Genomic DNA, 9,700 nt, shown 5'->3' with positions numbered 1-9,700 from the left:
CGAATGTGCTGACAACAAAATCAAATTTATCAACCCATGGAGGTCTGGATTTGGAGTCACACTCAAAATTAAAGTGGAAAATCACACTACAGGCTGATCCAACTTTGATGTAATGTCCTTAAAACAAGTAAAAATGAGGCTCAGTAGTGTGTGTGGCCTCCACGTGCCTGTATGACCTCCCTACAACGCCTGGGCATGCTCCTGATGAGGTGGCGGATGGTCTCCTGAGGGATCTCCTCCCAGACCTGGACTAAAGCATCCGCCAACTCCTGGACAGTCTGTGGTGCAACGTGGCGTTGGTGGATGGAGCGAGACATGATGTCCCAGATGTGCTCAATTGGATTCAGGTCTGGGGAACGGGCGGGCCAGTCCATAGCATCAATGCCTTCCTCTTGCAGGAACTGCTGACACACTCCAGCCACATGAGGTCTAGCATTGTCTTGCATTAGGAGGAACCCAGGGCCAACCTTACCAGCATATGGTCTCACAAGGGGTCTGAGGATCTCATCTCGGTACCCAATGGCAGTCAGGCTACCTCTGGCGAGCACATGGAGGGCTGTGCAGCCCCCCAAAGAAATGCCACCCCACACCATGACTGACCCACCGCCAAACTGGTCATGCTGGAGGATGTTGCAGGCAGCAGAATGTTCTCCACGGCGTCTCCAGACTCTGTCACGTCTGTCACATGTGCTCAGTGTGAACCTGCTTTCATCTGTGAAGAGCACAGGGCACCAGTGGCGAATTTGCCAATCTTGGTGTTCTCTGGCAAATGCCAAACGTCCTGCACGGTGTTGGGCTGTAAGCACAACCCCCACCTGTGGACGTCGGGCCCTCATACCACCCTCATGGAGTCTGTTTCTGACCGTTTGAGCAGACACATGCACATTTGTGGCCTGCTGGAGGTCATTTTGCAGGGCTCTGGCAGTGCTCCTCCTGCTGCTCCTTGCACAAAGGCGGAGGTAGTGGTCCTGCTGCTGGGTTGTTGCCCTCCTACGGCCTCCTCCACGTCTCCTGATGTACTGGCCTGTCTCCTGGTAGCGCCTCCATGCTCTGGACACTACGCTGACAGACACAGCAAACCTTCTTGCCATAGCTCGCATTGATGTGCCATCCTGGATGAGTTGCACTACCTGAGCCACTTGTGTGGGTTGTAGACTCCGTCTCATGCTACCACTAGAGTGAAAGCACCGCCAGCATTCAAAAGTGACCAAAACATCAGCCAGGAAGCATAGGAACTGAGAAGTGGTCTGTGGTCACCACCTGCAGAACCACTCCTTTATTGGGGGTGTCTTGCTAATTGCCTATAATTTCCACCTGTTGTCTATTCCATTTGCACAACAGCATGTGAAATTTATTGTCAATCAGTGTTGCTTCCTAAGTGGACAGTTTGATTTCACAGAAGTGTGATTGACTTGGAGTTACATTGTGTTTTTTAAGTGTTCCCTTTATTTTTTTGAGCAGTGTATATATTAAGTCTGCAAGCTAGATACCTGCAATATCTCATTGAAGATAACTTTTCTGGAATCTCTGGACTAAAACCTAATTATGATGTGTACACTATTACGTTGGGATGTGGAATTGGAGACAAGTGGGAGTGGAGTTGCTGTGCGGAGGATAGAATGACGGTCAAAGATAAAAGTAAGAACAGAACAAAAATTAAGTTTGAATGACACTGAGGGGGCAGTGTTGTTATGGCTAATGCCGATTTGCCTGAGGCTGATGCTGTGCAGGTGTTTATACATATACACACACTCTCATTCAAATGCACACACATGCACATACACGGATGTGTAAATAGTGCCATACATGCACTCAAACATATTCAGATGGCCTTGCTGTTGTGATTTTTGTTGTCCTTGATGTCTTGTTTTTTGCATTGTTGTTTTCTGTTTTCCTTTGACTTTCTCTTTTGTCTTTTGTTAATTTTGTTGGTTGTTGGTGCATTGGGGACGGGGGCTTGGGATTATTGAATTTTTCTCGGGAGGGGGGGGTCTCAAATGAAGTGGGGGGGAGTCTGGGATGGTTGAGGGCAACTCTTGGGGAACTGTGGGAGGGATCTTGGAGGGCTGGAGGCCTCGCGGTTTGGAGCTTGGGCCGGTGACTGATGGATCGCTGGTTCGGGTCCCATGGATCGCTGGTTTGGGTACCCGTTTTTGACCTTGTGGGACATTGGTTGACGTGCCCTGTTAGATGACTAATGTGGTGTAGATGTTGAGCGGCTTTACTGGAAGTAGATTGTACGTTTTAAATATTCAATAAAAACTGTTTTAAAAAAAGATTTCCCTTCACTGGAACCAAGACAATTATTCCTCATCCACCAAACTTTACAGTTGGCACTATGCATTGCGGCATGTAGCGTTCTCCTGGCATCCGCCAAACTCAGAATCATCCGTCATACTGCCAGATGATGAAGCGTGATTCATCACTCCAGAGAATGCGTTTCCACTGCTCCAGCGTCCAATGGCGGCGAGCTGTACACCACTCCAGTCGACGCTTGGCATTGCACATGGTGATCTTTGGCATGTGTGTGGCTGCTTTACCATGGAAACTCATTTCAAGAAGCTCCCGACGAACAGTTCTGTGGTGACGTTGCCCCCACAGGCAGTTTGGAACTCGGTAGTGAGTATTGCAACTGAGGACAGATGATTTGTACACACTACACGCCTCAGCACTCTGCGGTTCCGTTCTGTGAGCTTGTGTGGCCTACTACTTTGCGGCTGAGCCGTTGTTGCTCCTAGACGTTTCCACTTCACAATAACAGCACTTACAGTTGACCGGGGCAGCTCTCGCAGGGCAGAAATTTGACGAACTGACTTGTTGGAAAGGGGGCATCCTATGACGGTGCCACGTTAAAAGTCACTGAGATCTTCAGTAAGGCCTTTCTACTGACAATGTTTGTCTATTGAGATTGCATGGCTGTTTGCTCGATTTTATTCACCTGTCAGCAACAGGTGTGACTAAAATAGCCGAATCCACTAATTTGAAGGGGTGTCGACATACTTTTGTATACATAGTGTAAATATACATTTCAAAGTTAGAAAATATTTTACGAATAGTTCTAAATGTCAGATAATACAATATAGGCTAGAGCATTCTCCCTCCAGAGGCTTTCAAAACAACACTGAAAACTCATAAATAAGGAAATTTAAGTTTGTTCAAAAAACGTTATACAGATAAATCGAATCAGATTCTTGCCTGGCTACCCATCCACATCGCTCCGGCCAAATTACGTTTCTTCTCGCGATCGAACTTTGTAAAAATGGAAATAAATGTAATAAAATGTTAAAGGGTGTATATGAAACAAGGGATCATGGAGAAGGAAACCCTTCACCCGGTACCATAGTATTATTTTGACCACTATTAACATTTCATCCCCAAAAATAAACTACAAGTTTAAACCAACAGTTTGCAAAGTAGTTTGAACCTTCTGGATGTTTGGTGTTCTGAAACAATGGACTTTGACGTCACTCGGGGAACCAGTCAATCAACTGCAGTACATTATTATAGCAGGGGTTGGCATAGGCTGTTGACAATATGTAAACAATGTTTTGTTTACAAATGTTTATTGAAAAAACATAAAAATATTTGCACAATGAGCCCTTGTTGTCTCTCAAATAAATTGTTACAGTTGTTGGTTAGCTAGCTAGCAAATTTGATCCATATTAGCATAGACATGACATCAGTCAAAACACCTGAAAACAAGACATGGTATCAAATTTTAACATTTTTATTTCACCTTTATTTAACCAGGTAGGCAAGTTGAGAACAAGTTCTCATTTGCAACTGCGACCTGGCCAAGATAAAGCAAAGCAGTTCGAAACATACAACAACAGAGTTACACATGGAATAAACAAACATACAATCAATAATACAGTAGAAAATCTATATACAGCATGTGCAAATGAGGTAGGATAAGAGAGGTAAGGCAATAAATAGGCCATGGTGGCGAAGTAATTACAATATAGCAATTAAACACTGGAATGGTAGAATGTGCAGAAGATGACTGTGCAAGTAGAAATACTGGGGTGCAAAGGAGCAAGATAAATAAATACAGTATGGGGATGAGGTAGATTGGATGGGCTATTTACAGATAACAATAACATAACAAGCTGACACCTGCGATTCCCCACATGGCAGCTTCTTGTCATTGTTGCTAGCTATCTGACCGTTCATAATCATAACAGTGCATGCCATCTGGCCACATCAATGTGCCAGTGCATCATTTTCGTGATGTTGTCAGCCAACCCGTCTATAAGCCATGCCCCAAGGATATCCCTTGTTGGGACAGTGGTCATAATTGGTGCTGGTGGCCTGAGTTCAAGACCCGCTAGGGGAATCACACTACTCTCACATTCTTAGCAATATCTTTGTCATTATTTGGCAACATTTACAACACCCCTAACGGATCTAATTAAAATCAGTTTCTCAATGAAAGTTAGACATCTGTAGGATTAACCCTTGAGCACAAATTATGACTACGTCCACTACCTCTCAAAAATGATCAGTATTAATTCATTCTATATAGCTGAACATCTCTCCATCGTCTTCTTGAAATGCACTTTTAAAGAAATCTCAGCTCTTAAAAGTACACTCAAGAAAGTATTTTGTTGACCATAGTGATTCAGGAGTAACATTAAAACAGGGTTACAGTGCCTTCAGAAAGAATTCATACCCCTTTACTTATTCCACAGTGTGTTGTGTTACAGCCTGAATTCAAAATAGTTTAATAAGAACACTACAATCTACACACAATACCCCATAATGACAAAGTGAAAACATTAGAAATGTTAGCAAATTTATTGAAAATGAAATATGGAAATATCATTTACATAAGACTTCACACCCCTAAGTCAATACGTTAGAATCACCTTTGTCAGCGATTACAGCTGTGAGTCTTTCCGGGTAAGTCTCTAAGCACTTAGCATACATGGATTGTACAATATTTGCACATTATTCTTCTTAAAATTCTTCAAGCTCTGTCAAGTTGGTTTTTGATCATTGCTAGACAGCCATTTTCAAGTACTGCTTTAGATTTTCAAGCCGATTTAACTCAAAACTGTAACTAGGCCACACAGGAACATTCAATGTCGTCTTGGTAAACTCCAGCGTATGTTTGGCCTTGTGTTTTAGGTTATTTGTCTCCCAGTGTCTGCTGGAGAAAAAAAAAAAGTCACTAGTCCTTGTCGATGACAAGCATACCCATAACATGATGCGGCCACCACCATGCTTGAAAATCGTGACATGAGATGAGATGCTTCCTCTCCTTCTTTCCTCTGCTCTTGTCCTTTCCTCCTCCTCACCCTTCTCTCCTCTCCTCTTCTACTCTCCTTCATACAAGCAAGTATAACCTACCAACGGGAAATTAAAAACGATAATATCTTATGTTTCATAGGGTCGTGACTGAACGACGACATGAATAACATACAGCTGGCGGGTTATACACTGTATCGGCAGGATAGAACAGCAGCCTCTGGTAAGACAAGGGGTGGCGGTCTATGTATATTTGTAAACAACAGCTGATGCACGATATTTAAGGAATTCTCGAGGTTTTGCTCTGAGGTAGAATATCTCATGATAAGCTGTAGACCACACTATCTACCAAGAGAGTTTTCATCTATACTCTTCGTAGCTGTCTATTTACCACCACAAACCGATGCTGGCACTAACACCGTTCTCAAAGAGCTGTATACAGCCATTAGCAAACAAGAAAACACACATCCAGAGGCAGCGCTCCTAGTGGCCGGGGACTTTAATGCAGGGAAACTTAAATCCGTTTTACCTAAATTCTACCAGCATGTCAAATGTGCAACCAGAGAGAAAAAAAACTCTAGACCACATTTACTCCACACACAGACGCGTACAAAGCTCTCCTTCGCTATCCATTTGGCAAATCTGACCATAATTCTATCCTCCTGATTCCTGTTTACAAGCTAAAATTAAAGCAGGAAGAGTGATCAGATGAATTGCAATTAATTGCAAAGTCCCTATTTGCCATGCAAATGAACTGAATCCCCCCAAAAAACATTTCCACTGCATTTCAGCCCTGCCACAAAAGGACCAGCTGACATCATGTCAGTGATTCTCTCGTTAACATAGGTGTGAGTGTTGACGAGGACAAGGCTGGAGATCACTCTGTCATGCTGATTGAGTTCAAATAACAGACTAGAAGCTTCAAACGGAGGGTGGTGCTTGGAATCATTGTTCTTCCTCTGTCAACCATGGTTACCTGCAAGGAAACACGTGCTGTCATCATTGCTGTGCACAAAAAGGGCTTTTTGGCAAGGATATTGCTGCCAGTAAGATTGCACCTAAATCAACCATTTATCGGATCATCAAGAACTTCAAGGAGAGCGGTTCAATTGTTGTGAAGAAGGCTTCAGGGCACCCAAGAAAGTCCAGCAAGCACCAGGACCGTCTCCTAAAGTTGATACAGCTGCGGGATCGTGGCACCACCAGTACAGAGCTTGCTCAGGAATGGCAGCAGGCAGGTGTGAGTGCATCTGCACGCACAGAGAGGCGAAGACTTTTGGGTGATGGCCTGGTGTCAAGAACGGCAGCAAAGAAGCCACTTCTCTCCAGGAAAAACATCAGGGACAGACTGATATTCTGCAAAAGGTACAGGGATTGGACTGCTGAGGACTGGGGTAAAGTCATTTTCTCTGATGAAACCCCTTTCCGATTGTTTGGGGCACCCGGAAAAAAGCTTGTCCGGAGAAGACAAGGTGAGCGCTACCATCAGTCCTGTGTCATGCCAACAGTAAAGCATCCTGAGACCATTCATGTGTGGGGTTGCTTCTCAGCCAAGAGAGTGGGCTCACTCACAATTTTGCCTTAGAACACAGCCATGAATAAAGAATGGTACCAACACATCCTCCTAGAGCAACTTCCCTCAACCATCCAGGAACAGTTTGGTGACGAACAATACCTTTTCCAGCATGATGGAGCACCTTGCCATAAGGAAAAAATTATAACTAAGTGGCTCGGGGAACAAAACATCGATATTTTGGGTCCATGGCCAGGAAACTCTCCAGACCTTAATCCCATTGAGAACTTGTGTTCAATCCTTAAGAGGCGGGTGGACAAACAAAAACACACAAATTCTGACAAACTCCAAGCATTGATTATGCAAAAATGGGCTGCCATCAGTCAGGATGCAGCCAAGAAATTAATTGACAGCATGCCAGGGCGGATTGCAGAGGTCTTGAAAAAGAAGGGTCAACACTGCAAATATTGACTCTTTGCATCAACTTCATGTAATTGTCAATAAAAGCCTTTGACACTTATGAAATGCTTGTAATTATACTTTAGTATTCCATAGTAACATCTGACAAAATATCTAAAGACACTGAAGCAGCAAACTTTGTAAATTAATATTTGTGTCATTCTCAACTTTTGGCTACGACTGTACATATTACCTCGACTAACCGGTGCCCCAGCACATTGACTCTGTACTTGTACCCCCTCGCTATTTTACTGCTTCTCTTTAATTTTTTTACAACTTCTATTTCATTTATTTTTAGGGGGGGTATTTCTCTTAAAACTGCATTGTTGGTTAAGGGCTTGTAAGCAAGCATTTCACTGTAAAGTCTACACCTTACAGTGAATAAAATTAGATTTGACTATCCAACATATTAGACCAACATGATATATTTCTGAAATCCTCAAGATGTTTCCTAATCACACAAAGAGGAAAAATGTTGATATCAGGCATGACACATCCACTTGTGTACACCGCGCCAAAACCATATTTTCAGTTCGCGTTTGGTTAACTGGAACAAGTGTGATTCTCAATTATTATAGTCCTAATTGTACACCAATGACAATTCAATTCACACTTTATTATATTATCATCTTGAGGATTTCAGCAATATGTGTTATGTTAGACAGCGGTTACAGAAGACGGAAACACAGTGTCCCACTTTTTCTGAAAATACCCTACTATAGATGGGTTAGCTGACAACTTCACGAAAAGGAAGTGTATGCTTCAATAGGGCAGAAGTCAGAGTTGTGATTCTGGATGGCCAGATAGCTATCAACAATAACAAAAGAATGTAGGGAATGGTGACTCATTTCATCTTGTTTTTGATACCATGTCATTTTGACTGATTGCATGTCAATGCAAATATGGCTCAAATTCGCTAGCCAGCTAACCAACAACTTTAATGTATTTAAGAGGCGTTCTCATTGTTCAAATGTATGGAGACAAAACATTGGAGACAAGAGTTTACATGTCGTCAAAAATCTAAGCCAACCCAGTCTGTCTTGCCCAAAAGTTGCGCAAGCATCAGTTTTGTGGCGCAGCGGTCCAAAGCACTGCATCTCAGTGCTAGAGGCGTCACTACAGACCCTGGTTCGATCCTGGACTGTATCACAACCGGCCGTGATTCGAATCCCATAGGGCGGCGCACCATTGTCTAAGCGTCGTTAGGGTTTGGCTCGTCATTGTAAATAAGAATTTGTTCTTAAAGTTAAATGAAAAAAAGACAACCCCACTTTAGCTACTCCATGCGGTCTTACTTCAGCTAGCTATGGTTGGTTGGTAAAGCGAGACAAAAAATGACAATTACAAAATTGAAACCTAATATGAGAAACTTTATTTTTATGCACCAGTACATAGTATGCACATTTACGTCACAATGCATTGACAATTTTATAACCTTAACATCAAAACAGCAAAAAATGTCACTGATCTTACCGTGTGCTCCGCATCCTGTTTGAAGCTTGTTCTGCACTCTCTGATGCCACAATTTCAGGGCTTTCTGTATAGTGGTCTAATGTTGGTGGGGTATTTCAGCCTGTTTTAATGTTAATCCTGAATCACTATCATAAAAAGTTTGAGGTTACATTTATTTCACCTTTATACAGGTAAAACAATTAAGAACAAATTCTTATTTACGATGACCTGTCAAATATCAATAAACAATTCTACTATAGAGATCTACAGCGCATTCGGAAAGTATTCAGACCCCTTGACTTTTTCCACATTTTGTTATGTTACAGCTTTATTCTAGAAACAGGATTTTTTTTAAATCCCCCTCAATCTACACACAATACCCCATAATGACAAAGCAAAAACACTATTTTTTTTAAATGTTAGCAAATGTATTAAAAATAGAAAACAGAAATACCTTAATTACAACTATTCAGACCCTTTGCTATGAGATGCAAAATTGAGCTCAGGTGCATCCTGTTTCCATTGATCATCCTTGAGATGTTTCTACAACTTGATTGGAGTCCACCTGTTGGTAAATGCATTTATATATACATTTTTTTTTGTGTTGGTACTTCACCCATTTTCGTGATATCCAAATTGGTAGTTACAGTCTTGTCCGTATGGAAGTTGCAGCGATGGGACTCGGGAGAGGCGAAGGTCGAGATCCATGCGTCCGAAACAACTGCGCCAAGCCGCACTGCTTCTTGACGCTCGTTTAACCCAGAAGCACCAACGTGTCGGAAGAAGCACCGTACAGCCGGTGACTGAAGTCAGCGTGCATGCGCCTGGAAGCCACAAGAGTGCGATGGGACAAGGACATCCCAGCCGACCAAACCCTCCCCTAACCTGGACGAAGCTGAGCCAATTGTGCGCCGCATCATGGGTCTCCCGGTAGCGGCCAGCTGCAGCACAGCCCGGGATCGAACGCAGATCTCTAGTGACGACTCTAGCACTGTGATGCAGTGCCGTAGACCACTGCACCACTCG

Source organism: Salmo trutta, chromosome 28 (assembly GCF_901001165.1).
Source record: "Salmo trutta chromosome 28, fSalTru1.1, whole genome shotgun sequence".
NCBI classification, from domain to species: Eukaryota; Metazoa; Chordata; class Actinopteri; order Salmoniformes; family Salmonidae; genus Salmo; species Salmo trutta.
Note: the sequence above shows the minus strand (reverse complement) of the source record.